At 40.6% G+C, this 12160-nt stretch overlaps 1 protein-coding gene across 2 annotated transcripts in view; it reads right to left on the bottom strand.

Moving 5' to 3' along the window:
• The window catches only part of SRBD1 (S1 RNA binding domain 1), a 215896-nt gene extending 213949 nt beyond the window's left edge, over nucleotides 1-1947 (bottom strand). For both annotated transcript variants that reach the window (XM_015112279.3, XM_077959633.1), the window contains exon 1: nucleotides 1904-1947. The gene's annotated coding sequence lies outside the window, so the exon portion shown is untranslated. The remainder of the gene's footprint in view (nucleotides 1-1903) is intronic.
• Nucleotides 1948-12160: the final 10213 nt, after the last annotated feature.

The following is a 12160-nucleotide window of genomic DNA, read 5'->3' as shown; positions in this document are numbered from 1 at the left end:
AAGATCTTCCTCCAAAATATGTACTGAATCTCCACAATCTTCAGTGCGCCTTCAGTCCTCAATCTCCCTCACCTGAACTACTACACTAGCCTCTTAACTGCCCTCCCTGCTTCCACTCTTGCCCTTGCAACTCATTCTCCACTTATCAACTCAAGATCACTTAGAAAATGCTTTAGAAACACCGAATTACTTCCCACCCCATCCTTCACTTAGAATCAAGCCACATTTTTTATGACTGCCTTCCAAAAGGCCCTGTTGGCCGGAGCTTGCCCACCTTTCTAACCACCTTTACTACTTGCTGGAGCTCCTCAGCTCTTGTCACAGCATTCTTTCCCACCTCAGGTTCTCTCTGCCTGGAGTATTCTTCCCCCTGCTTGTCAATTGGCTGGCTCCTTGCGTCCCTTAGATCTTAACGTTTTAGGCCTAAAATAGGTTTCTCAGTTATATTTTAAAAGGAGCCTATTTACTTCCTGTATACAGTAGTAGGTTATAACATAATCTATAATTATTCTTTTATTTTACTTGTTTATTGCCCGCATTGCTGTCAAGAGAGTAAATACCATGAAAGAAGGAAATGCATGTGACTTATGCACTTCCATATCACAGAGCCCAGCACTTAACAGATGCCCTACAACTATTAAATGAACATAATATGTACAAATACGGTCTCTACAGAGGAATATACATTTATTTTCCACCACTCTTAGGCAATGCCACACATTGCACTCATCTCTTTCTGAAGAAATGATGGCACATAAGAACATTCCTATTCTTCAGTGACGGGATTTTTCCCTCCTTTCAAACTATCTTAATCACTGTGGGCACATGAGCATATTCCAAATCAATAATTTGGAGGTTGCTATGATGTTACTAAGGGAAGAGCCACTAAACTAGGACGACTGAAAATCAGGAGTATGGGGCAAAAGGACGTGTACACGAACGAATACTAAATCACAATTGGGAAAAAAAATTTTAATTCAAGAAGGCGAACAAAAGAGGATGATTTCTTAAGTGGCACCTAAACAAGTTTCCCTGAAGGATCAACAGAGTGCTTCAATATTAGCAGATTCCCAAGTCACAAAAACAAAATACTAGAGCTGAAAGAACCTCTGACATCAGATAGTCCTGCTATATTCAGAAACCTGAGACCCAATGAGGTTAAACAGTTTACTCAAAGGGGAAAGATATGTGGCAAAGGACTATAGCCCTGTGCCTGGAATACCGAGACTAGTCTGGTTTCCCATTCCACACACATTATGTTAATGACATGTCACGTGAGGGGTTCGAGGAAAGTTGCCTACAGAGTTGCCAATTCATTCCTTTCCTCCGGTTACTGAGCGCCTCCTAGACGCCAGGCGCACGACAGAAGGTGCAGTTGATTCAGACAGGGCCACCATGACCGTGAAAAGGGTGCTTCCTCTCCAACCTCCGATAATTTTAGGTACAAAAACAATCCACGTAAATTAGCCGGGCGTGGTGGCGGGCGCCTGTAGTCCCAGCTACTCGGGAGGCTGAGGCAGGAGAACGGCGTGAACCCGGGAGGCGGAGCTTGCAGTGAGCCGAGATCGCGCCACTGCACTCCAGCCTGGGCGAGAGCGACACTCCGTCTCAAAAAAAAAAAAAACTCAGGTTTGCCCAGGCTTTTCCATGTCTGTTAGGCGCTAAAAGCTGCAGCAATTTGGCTGAAAGGAGGTGTCACGAGGTAGCTAGGAGGGGTTTTCGGGTGGTAGGCTGTAAGAGACCGCTGACAGTAAGATGCAATGAACTTCTCACTTTTAAAAAAGGGGTGTTATTGCCCAAATGAGCGCTCAGAACTTTTTTAATGGTCCCAAAGATACCGGAGCCCGGGCGCCGGGCTCTTGAGAACCCGCAAGACGACCGCCAAGGCGCACGCACAGCTCACCTTCCCGCCCGGCACGTCAGAAGACCCGGGATTCCGTGTGTGCCACCGCACCTTCCGGTTCCCGCCGGAAGTTTTTCAAACGCCGGAAGGTCCGCCTCGCTTCTTCCGGACCAAGTTAACCGCAGGCTGCCAAGGCGCGGCACTACTGGGGCGGGGCGGAGCCAGGCTGGACGGAGGCGGGGCTGGAGTGAGGATCCCGAGAAGCGCCGGGGTGGGGCTGGTTCGTAGAAATGAAAAATGACTTTTTTTAAATGTGTTTTTTAACCGAGCACATTAAACTCTTAAGCCCACAGATACAGCGAAGTAAATTAGGTTATGAAAGTAGGGAAGGCCGGGCGCGGTGGCTCACGCCTGTAATCCCAGCACTTTGGGAGGCCGAGGCGGACGGATCACGAGGTCAGGAGATCGAGACCATCCTGGCTAACACGGTTAAGCCCTGTGTCTACTAAAAACTTCAAAAAATTAGCTGGGCGTGGTGGCGGGCGCCTGTAGTCCCAGCTACTCGGGAGGCTGAGGCAGGAGAATGGCGTGAACACGGGAGGTGGAGCTTGCAGTGAGCTGAGATCGCGCCACTGCACTCCAACCTGGGCGACAGAGCTAGACTCCGTCTCAAAAAAATAAATAAATAATAGTAGGGAAATAAGGCTGCTGTTGTCTACATTCGAGTTTAGCAGATCAAAACCCCATGGATTTGTTTTAGAAAATTCTAAAAATCAGTTTTCCACTGCTAATGACTTATTTCCAGGGACTCTGAGTACTGAACAGCCTAGCAAGTTATTGAAATAACCTGTGAACGTGCCTTGTTGCAAATCTACCCAAAGTGAGCATAGATTTTACTGGATAATTTTTGTGATTGGGGGGAAAAAAACAAAATCAGAACTCTTTCTAAATTTAGTAAATCTAATCTTCTATATCTGAGATTTTGGGCCACGAAAGATCAATTTCCGAGATTGTTTAGGGATTTTTTTTTTTCCTTTTTGATTAGCACAGTCGTATGTTGCCTTTCGTGATGGTTCCAGAAGGCCTAGAATTGTCTACTACAATCACAGTCTCCTTCACAATTTATGGCCCTGAAAAAGTACTAGAGAACACCAGTAAGGATTGTGGGAAGAGAAACCAGATCATAGAAATCAACAACAATAATTTACTATTTACTATTCACCTACTTTTGATGTTGCATTTGCTACACAGGTTTATGGTAAGGGGTTGTCTTGGTCAATTTTCTGCTGCTATAACCAAATACCACAGACTGGTAGATTTATAAAGAAAAAGAGATTTGCTTGGCTCGTAGTTTTGAAGCCTGGGAAGTCCAAGACAGAGGGCATTGTTGTGTCAAAACATGATGGAGGGGCTCACACTGGGGTGGGTATGTGAGCCCAATTGACTCCTGAAATGACTAACCCTCCTGTGATAATGGAATTAACTCATTCATGACCTAATCATTTCCTAAAGGTCCCACCTCTTCATACTATTACAATGACAAATTTCAACTTGAATTTTGAAGGGGACATTCAAATCATTGCAGAGGTAATGAGGGTAAAGGTGAACCAATATACTGCAAAGTCTTTTGACATAATTCCTGCCCTGGAGGAATTTATGACCAAGAGTAGGAACCAGATACAGCCACAAGAAGCAGAGACACAAACAAAACAGTCTAGATTCAAGGGTTGGGGTATGCAGGTAGCAGCTTCACTACAGTGAGGAGGAGAGTAAGAGTGGGCCAGCAAAGCATTGAACCTTGACTTTCCTCTCCCCACAAGGGATTTTTGCCTTACAGCTGGGGAAGAAAAAAAAATCACTAAAATAAATAGCCTGTTAAGATTTTAGACATCAGACATCTGGGAAAATAAAGCCTGAAGCAGCTTTCTCAAAAATTAAACTCTGTAGGTAGTGGCCTACTCTAAAGGCAAATAAGGACTGTCCAGAGAATATTTCCCTTGGAATTCTGCAGGAGAGCCACTCCCACTACAGGCTGTCAAGGAAAATTTGTAATCACTTAAGTATAAACCAGGCCCTGCCACAAAAACTGCCTTTTCTGTCTAGGACCTTGCTCAATCTATTGTTTACTTTTGGATTTCAAGTGCTGAATTCCAAGAAATTTATGGGTTTAGACTGAGGGCCTGGAATAATCTGTACACCCACTTGAGACTATGCAATAGGGTTTGGGAGTAATGGAAACTTGTTTTGGATTTGATTGGAGGTTGTTTTATCACTCCAAAGTATATAGCTCTTCCCGTGATATTCACTGGTATATTATCATTTGTATGTTATTTTCTGTTTTCAAGTCCTTTCCCTATGGGTCTAGCTCCCTAGGGCAAATGTAATAATAATAGTAATAACTTACCTTTATTGATTGCTTACCTGTACCAGGCACTAAGTTAATGCTTATAGATGTATTTATGTATATAATTCACAAATTACGCCAATGTAATATTGCTATTAAACCATTTTTATAAATGAGAATTCCAGGTATAGAGAAATTAAATAATTCATCCAAGGTCACATCAGCTGATAAATTGTAGATCTGAGATTCAAATCCAATAATCTGTTTTACTCCAAAGCAAGTACTCTTAAAGGCATCCACATACAATTTGCTGTCTATCCGCAAGGGATTGGTCTGAGGACCCCCCACAGATACCAAAATTTACAGATACTCAACCAATCAGTGACAGAAAAAGTAGGCCCACCATATCTGCAGGTTCCATATCCACGAATGCAGATACAGATGGCCAGCTGTACCGCAAACTCAAAGCGAAGACCATTTCTCGCTCCACTATGGTGGCCAGTGAGACTCGTAATGTTTAAGGTGCTCCGGAACTGTTGAATCTCTAAATACTGTAAGTAAAGTACTATCTAATCACCTAAAACATAACAAAACTATTTTCTCTAGTGGCCTCAAACTAAGTTTCACAAGAACGAAAATTCTTAATATATTAATAGATGCAACTGTTTCACCTACTAATAGATATTTGGATCTAGGAACTAAGTCTTGGTAATTTTTTATCTTCACCTCTCCAACTTCTCCCTCCACCCACACAGTGCCTAATAATGCTTAATATACAATAGGTACTCAATAAGATAGTAGACTAACTCCTGGACCCAAAAACATGTCTAAAGTAAAAACAAATTTTCCTCCCCTGTCCACCTTCTCCCTCCACCCACACAGTGCCTAATAATGCTTGACATATAATAGGCACTCAATAAAATAGTAGACTAACTCCTGGACCCAATAATTTGTCTAGAGCATAAACAAATTTCTCTTATGAGAAAAGTAAGTTAAAGCTCTTGACACAGAACGTGGGTTGCCATTTTAAAAATCAAGTGTACTTATGAAAATTCAAACATTTTATCTCTGAGAGTCAATCAGTGTGATGGTTAATTTTGGGTGTCAACTGGATTAAGGGATGCCCAGACAGCTGATAACGCATTACTTCTGTGTTGTGTCTGTGAGAGTATTTCCAGAAGAGACTGACATTTGAATCAGTAGACTAAGTAAGGAAGATCTGCCCTCACCCAATTTCAGTGGACACTATCCAATTGGCTGAGGCCCAGATAGAACAAAGAAGAAAGGAATATTTTCTTTCTCTCTCTTTTGGAGCCGGGACACCCTTTTTCTCCTGCCTTTAAGCATTAGAACTCCACATTCCTTTGGACTCCAGGACTTAAATCAGCGTACCCTCTCAGCCCCATGTTCTCAGGCTTTTGGCCGTGCAGTGAGAGTTACATCATTGGTTTCTCTGGTTCTGAGACCTTCAGACTTGGACTGAGCCCTACTACCAGCTTCCCTGGCCCTCCAGCTTGCAGATGGCCAATCATTGGCCTTCTCAGTCTCTATAATTTTGTGAGCTGTTTCCCTAAAAAATCTTTTCTCATATGTCTTTATGCTGTATTTATTATACACACACAAACACACACATACCCTACTGGTTCTGTTTCTCTGGAGAACTCTAATACAACTAGCAAAGGCAAAAAATAATGGCTGTTTTAGATTAAAGAATGCACAAACAAACTGAGCCCTAGTTCAAAAATTTGCATATTTAATTAGCCAGGCACGGTGGTGGGCACCTGTGGTCCCAGCTACTCTAGAGGCTGAGGCAGGAGAATCGCTTGAGCCCAGGAGGTGGATGTTGCAGTGAGCCAAGATTTCGCTACTGCACTCTGCACTCCAGCCTGGGCGACAGAATGAAACTCCATCTCAAAAAAAAAAAAAAAAAGTACATATTAGCTCCTATCTCCCCTCTTTTCCCACTGTCAGATGTTCTTATTCCTAAACACTAAAACTCTTTGGCTTCAATGAGCTTCTCTGACTAATTCAGCCAGAAATCTAGAGATTTACTGCAAAATCTAAGAGACTAGTAAACAGAGAGAGGTCTACTTCTGTTTCCCAAATGAAAAAGGAGTTTCTTATTAGTGAGTCTGACCGGGCTGGTAGGTGGGTTCTCAATCTTGGCCTGTCCTATTACCTCTTTCAGTCTGGCTGGGAACAGCAGCATGATTCCAAAGTGCTAGACTAGTGCTGATGCCATTGTTCTAGCCAGAGTAACTTTGTCGGTCTTTCTTAAGAAAGAGTAAAGATTCAAGAGATTAAAACCTGAGTCTTTATTAAATATTAAATGGATCTGGAGGAGGCATCAGTTAAAGCTGAGGAAATTAATTGTACAGATTTGTCAAGGAATTGTAATCAAAGGAAAGTGATTACATACATTTAAATTTATCTCACACAAAGCAAAATTATGGAAACTGCATATTGAAATACAATATAATTTATATCTTTAGGTGAAAATTAAAATGTTCGGTGCTTTATCCTACTTATTTTGTACAAATTCCCAAGGTATTTTGTAATGAATGCAGTTATAAATAGGATTAAGACACACAAAAAACATAAATATTAGCTGAAATACCATATCTATTGCATGATCACTCTTCCACTCATCACTTACCTTGCAAAGTCACTGGCTAAGAGCCATTCAATTGGTTGCAATCATGAGTAAACATGTTGAAATTTTTTCTCCTGGTAACTTTCTCATCAGTAGTGCTCAGGGACCATCTCAAAGGCCCAAAATATCTATTAAACAGTCTGAGATTCAAGTATGGAAACCCCAGAGGGCTCATTAAGATCCTAATGATGCCATGGCTGGCTGGGTTTCAAGGAAGGAATAAATGGCACCATAATGGGGCCAGATTTATTTTAGTCAAATCTAGACTAACCACAGGTAGCCATGTCTGGATACTGTAATTCAGAACTAAATGTTATATCTAGTACCATTGGTCCATCTTCCACCTTAATAAATTGAAATTATTCTGCAAAGTGCTTGCTTAAAAACATTCATCTAGGAATGCATATGGTCAGAATTTTAGTACTAGAGCCTTCGCATACTGCAATTCAAACTCAGAAAAGCATGGTGTGTCAGATCAGTCTATGTTCAAATTTATGTGTACTTTTTTTCAGTCAGGTTTATTGAAGTATAATTTACGTAGAGTAAAAGTCAGCTTTTTTATTCTTGCAAACACATAGAGTTATGTAACCATCACCACAATCAAGATATAGAACACTTTAATCATTCAAAAAAAAATGCCCTTTTATAGTCAATCTTCTCCCCCTCCCCCAGCCCCTGGCAAACCACTGATCTGTTTTCTGTTCCAATAATTTTACCTTTTCCAGAATGTCTTTATTAGTCCATTCTCACACTGCTATGAAGAAATACTCAAGACTGGGTAATTTACAAAGGAAAGAGGTTTAATTGACTCACAGTTCCCCATTGCTGGGGAGGCCTCAGGAAGCTTAAAATCATGGCAGAAGGCAAAAGAGAAGCAGGCACCTTCTTTACAGGGTGGCAGGACAGAGTAAGTGCCAGCAGGGGAAATACTAGACACCTATAAAACCATCAGATCTTGTGAGACTCATTCACTATCATGAGGACAGCATGGAGGGAACCACTATCATGAGGACAGCATGGAGGGAACCACGCCCATGATCCAATTACCTCCACCAGGTCCCACCCTGGAAACGTGGGGATTATAGAGATTTGGGGGATTACATTTCAAGATGAGATTTTGGGTGGGGACACAGCCAAACCACATCAATATTATGTAAATGGAATCACATGGCATATAACCATTTGAGTCTCATTTCTTTCACTTATTATAATACATTTGAGATTAATCCACATCATTGCATGCATCGGTAGTTTATTTTTATTGCCAGTTAGCATTCCATTGTATGGGTATACCACAGTTTGTTTATCCATTCATAAGTTGATAGACTTAAGTGGTTTCCACTTTTTGGCTGTTATGAATAATGCTGCTATGAACATCCATGTACAAGTTTTTGTATGGACATATGTTTTCATTTCTCTTGGGTAAATAAACACCTAGGAACAGAATTGCTGAGTCATAAGTGTGTCTTTAGTTTTATAACAAACTACTAAATTGTTTTTCAAAGTAGCTGTATCATTCTGCATTCCCACCAGCAATGCGTGAGAGTTCCAGTTGTACCACATTTTTGCCAGAACTTGATGCTGTCAGGTTTTTAAATTTTTTGGCATCTTAATATGCATATTGCATTTCCCTTATGACTAATAATTTTTATTAGTAATGCATTTATTTGCCCTCCACATATCTTCTTTGGTGAAGTGTCTGTTAAAATCTTTTGTCAATTTTTAATTGGACTTTTTGTTTATTGAATTACGAGAGTTATTTATATTTTGTCGATACCAGTCCTTTATCAAATATGACATCTGGCTTCAAGAGTTGTATGTTATCACAGGCAACTGTCAACATAGTAGCACACAGAAAAATGATTCCTTCGTTGACCACAAAGAAAACTTTACTATGGCCAAGCATCCTTCAAGAAGCTGACAGGTGAAATCAAAACCACCAACATTTTTATCATATGGAAACTTTCCTAACCCCAACATCCATGCAGATAGAACACATTCTTTGCAGAAAAATGACCTAATTTCACAGTGAAAGATGATAAAATTATGAGCTTAAAGTACATGAGTTATACTAAAAGAATGTTTTAAAATTGGGAAAGTGGCACTTATAAGCTTTAGCAAATAACGTGGAAAGTTAGGTGAGTCATAATATTCATATAATATAACTGAGTATTTTGTTTAGATTGGACCATGATCTGAATATAAGAAAATTCGGATTGTTTACCAAGAAACTCCTGTAGCATCCTGGAATATAGAGTTTAGCAGAAGTAGGTATTGCATATACAAGGGTCTCTCATGACTTCCTACTATAAGTTTTTGTCATTCAGAACATCCCAGGTCTGTAATTCCTGTAACTTTCAGGACTGTTACTAGAAATCATGTAGCTAGTGTCATGTGTGTCCATGTGAAGAGACCACCAAACAGGCTTTATGTGAGCAATAATGCTTTTAAATCACCTGGGTGCAGGCGGGCTGAGTCCGAAAAGAGAGTCAGCAAAGGGAGATAAGGGTGGGGCCGTTTTATAGGATTTGGGTAGGTAAAGGAAAATTACAGTCAAAGGGGGGTTGTTCTCTGGTGGGCAGGAGTGGGGGTCACAAGGTGCTCAGTGGGGGAGCTTTTTGAGCCAGGATGAGCCAGGAAAAGTAATTTCACAAGATAATATCATCGCTTATGGCAAGGACCGGCCATTTTCACTTCTTTTGTGGTGGAATGTCATCAGTTAAGGCGGGGCAGGGCATTTGCACTTCTTTTGTGATTCTTCAGTTACTTCAGGCCATCTTGGCCTATACGTGCAAGTCACAGGGGATGCGGTGGCTTGGCTTGGGCTCAGAGGCCTGACAGCTAGTACGTATCAAATTTTAATTCACCTAAGAACCACCAGGAGAGCTTCTTAAAAATCTCAATGTCCAACTTTAATTTGGGATCTTAACCCCAAGATCCCAAATTAATGGGTGTAAGGTAGTATCTACGTGTCTATGATGACACCAGGTGATTCTGATGGGGTGTTCTATGCACTACAGAAAGATTACCCTAATTCTTAGTGTGTACTTTGCTTAGAAAGCTAGAGAACTGAGCTACAGCAGTATGGTTTTGAAATATTGTGTAACATTTTATGGGGCTTACCCTTAAACATGCCCTTCCAAAAGGCAGACCAGATATTCACAGTTCCTGCTAGCCACATTGACTACTATTGTATAGTTTATTAATAAAAAATAATAAAAATAGCTAACCTTTATAGATTGCCTTAATATCTTCAAGATATTGTAATAAACACTTTATATACTTATTTTAGGGGTTTCACATTTTTGTTTCATTTCGTTTTTTAGTTTTTAAAATAGTCGTTTGAGACAGATAGTTGATATACTTATCTCCATTTTAAGAGGATGAAATTCAGGCCTAGGGAATTTAAGTATTTTAGCCAAAGATACAGAGCAAAATTTATTTATCAAAACCTCAAGAACTAAAACATAATTATTATTATATGCAGTACCTGCTTCAACTAAATCTGCATTTGTTAGTGATCTACTGCTGCAAATACATTATCCCAAAATGTTTTTTAATGTTGTAAATATTTTCAATAATCCACTGGCTCTCCTGGCAAACAACCTGCATGAGCTGAAGTCCAGTGAGCCAGAGTCAGAATAAGGAAGAGTGCCCATTCAAAGGTATATTAAAATAATCAATATGCCAGATTATTTCAAAATATGAGAAACAGAATTTTGGTTTTTTTTAATTTAAAAGCAGTAGACTTCATTTAGTAGACAAATAATGGTGTTAAAGTCTTTACTGGTAATATACAAGAAAGTCATACTATATTGATGGTGTCAACTCAAATTTTTTTTTTAAAACAGGGTCTCCCTCTGTCACCCAGGCTGGAGTGAAGTGATACGATCATGGCTCACTGCAAACTCAACTTCCCAGGCTCAGATGATCCTCCCACCTCAGCCTCCCAAGTAGCTGGGACTAAAAGCATGTGCCACCACACCTGGCTAATTTTTTGTATTTTTAGTAGAGATGGGGTTTCACCATGTTGCCCAAACTGGCCTCAAACTCCTGGGCTTAAGCAATCTGCCTGCCTCGGCCTCCCAAAGTGCTGGAATTATAGGCATGAGCCACCGTGCCTGGTCAGTGTCAACTCAATTGAAGGGCAAAAAGAATGCTATGCCTGAATAGTGCACAGTTCAAATGAACACCAGAATAAGTCTGAATTAACAGAAGAAGAAGAGAAAGATAAAAAAAAAAAAAAAAAAAAAAAAGGAAGGAGGAGAAGGAATAGGAGGGGAGAAGAGGAGAAGAGGAGAAACCTCACTCAAATGTATTCCTCTTTGAATGTTTTAAGAAGTCACCCAGAATTTGGACCTGAGCAAAGCCTACTTGTTCTCTGTGACCGTATGTCGTATTTATTTCCTAAGAAACAGAAATCCTCATGAAGTTCACCTCAAAAGTCTATGGGTTTGGTGGGGGATGAAATGGTTCTGGCCATAAGCTGTTATTCTAATTCTATCAAACCTTCCTTCGTCTACATGACCATGGAGAATCATTTCAGAGAGTTTCTAGGGTTGAGTCAGCAGGTGTCAATGCAGGTGGGGCCATGGAGTAAATGTCTGAAAAGCAGAAAAAGCTTTGACATAATTTAGGTCATCAAAGAAATATCCTGTGACTTTTTCAGAGGATATTTGAAATAGCATGGTCTATGTTAATAGAAATATGTAGTTTAGGCCGGGCATGGTGGCTCGTGCCTGTAATCCTAACACTTTGGGAGCCTGAGGCGGGCAGATCATAGGGTCAGGAGTTCGAGACCAGCCTGACCAACATGGTAAAACCCCACCTCTACTAAAAATACAAAAATTAGCTGGGCGTGGTGGTGTGCACCTGTAATCCCAGCTACTCAGGAGGCTAAGGCAGGAGAATCACTTGAACCCGGGAGGCAGAGGTTGCAGTGAGCTGAGATCATGCCATTGCACTCCAGCCTAGGCGACAGAGCGAGACACCACCTCGAAAAAAAAAAAAAGAAAGAAAGAAATATGTATTTTTGAATATAACTATCCCTGAAGTGCTGAGAAACTGATTTGCCCATTTGCTCTTCATTTTGAACTTGAACTACTTCTGCCACCTACTCTGTTACCCCTTCCAATTTTTGAGTCATAGGAAACTATTTCATTGCTTTTATTTTCACCAGGGATGGGCAGGGAAAGGAAACTCAAGCATATTAAATATGCTACTTGTTAGGTGCTTTGTGGGAAGATAATTGAAATTTTGTTTGCTTGACTGTTTTTTAAGATTGAAGTGGGACTTCCAGCCTTGGTAGGGTGAAGAGGTC

This window comes from Macaca mulatta, chromosome 13, assembly GCF_049350105.2.
Source record: "Macaca mulatta isolate MMU2019108-1 chromosome 13, T2T-MMU8v2.0, whole genome shotgun sequence".
Classification (NCBI taxonomy): Eukaryota; Metazoa; Chordata; class Mammalia; order Primates; family Cercopithecidae; genus Macaca; species Macaca mulatta.
This window is presented reverse-complemented; position numbering and strand designations above follow the sequence as displayed.